Raw genomic sequence first — 1,284 nt, 5'->3', positions numbered from 1 at the left:
CCCCCCCCTCCCCGACAATGAACACATTTTCGAAAAGTAGTAGCCCAGTAAACTTAACGTGTATCAGAATAGAAGCTCCCCTGGTAAAAAACAAAACAACCCACTACAAACAAGCCCTCCCACTTGTACACTCAATCCACTGGGAGTGAACTACTACCATATCAGTAATATTACCCAGCACTGTTTGGATCATGTAGAAAAAAAAAAACACACACCAAAAAACCCCCCAACTACCTCATACTTTTAGAAGACAAGTAACCCAGCCTATGTGAGAGTCAGGGAACAGTGACACCCCCAGACACCCCTGTAGTGACACCCCTCCACACCCCTCAAGCTGACAGTTTCTCAACACACACGGCTCTCAGGCAATGAAGGGCAGAAGCTAAGCAAAGTAATCAGCGACTATACCAAAAGTTCATTATTAGCAAAGGTTCACAAAATTAGCTAAAATAAATATCTGGCAGGGCATGAGCACACTTAATGCGTGTTATGATAAAGCAAAAGAATCCAGAGAGAGGTTAAAGCATTTCAACTACACATACTTATGTAACAGAATGCATCAACATAAAAGTGAACTTTTAGACTCCCTGATCATTTGATTGATTGACTGATTGATTGATTGATTGATTGACTGACTGATTGATTGAAGGAAGTATCATATGTTTTACCGTGTTGTCAACACAATTTAGGTCATGTAAATGTCACAAACTGATGCACTCACACTAATTTGTCCGATTGTAATTAAATGTTTTTATTAATGGTTTTTAAAAATTACAAACATTTATTTATATAAAAAATTATCATCTCAACACAAGAGAAGTAAAATACATGCAATTCTTCTTCCATGAGGAAAACCAGACCAGTGACTAGATAGCTACTCTCAGTCCACTTCCTTCCTCGTTAAGGCAGAATCGTTTTAGTAAGTGTTTTACAGAACTTGCAACACAATAAGGTAATATATCAGTAGAATCAGAAAAGGGGCTCTTCATGCTAGCCAGAATGACTTGAATTAAATCTTTACTTGAAAAGTTTCCAATACTTTAAAAAAAAATCCATCACAATGGCAATGTAGGATAATTACATGACAACGAGCCCTTAAAGCCTTCACGATTACATTATTTCCTGAGTTGTTTCACATATCCAACTATAGCAAGTGATTTCTCTCTGACTGTAAGAACAACAGACATTAAAGAAGATCATAGTTCTCACACTAAGAAAGTCACACTGATCAAGAAAAACACATGTATGATATTTGATAGAAATACGACACACTAGTGTGCTGGA

At 37.1% G+C, this 1,284-nt stretch overlaps 1 protein-coding gene across 1 annotated transcript in view; it reads right to left on the bottom strand.

Moving 5' to 3' along the window:
- Positions 1 to 1,284, bottom strand: part of LOC101845174 (CLIP-associating protein 1) — a gene marked incomplete at its 5' end in the record, with an annotated part of 62,524 nt that overhangs the window by 7,359 nt on the left and 53,881 nt on the right.

This window comes from Aplysia californica, unplaced genomic scaffold, assembly GCF_000002075.1.
Source record: "Aplysia californica isolate F4 #8 unplaced genomic scaffold, AplCal3.0 scaffold00272, whole genome shotgun sequence".
In the NCBI taxonomy this organism is placed as follows: domain Eukaryota; kingdom Metazoa; phylum Mollusca; class Gastropoda; order Aplysiida; family Aplysiidae; genus Aplysia; species Aplysia californica.
This window is presented reverse-complemented; position numbering and strand designations above follow the sequence as displayed.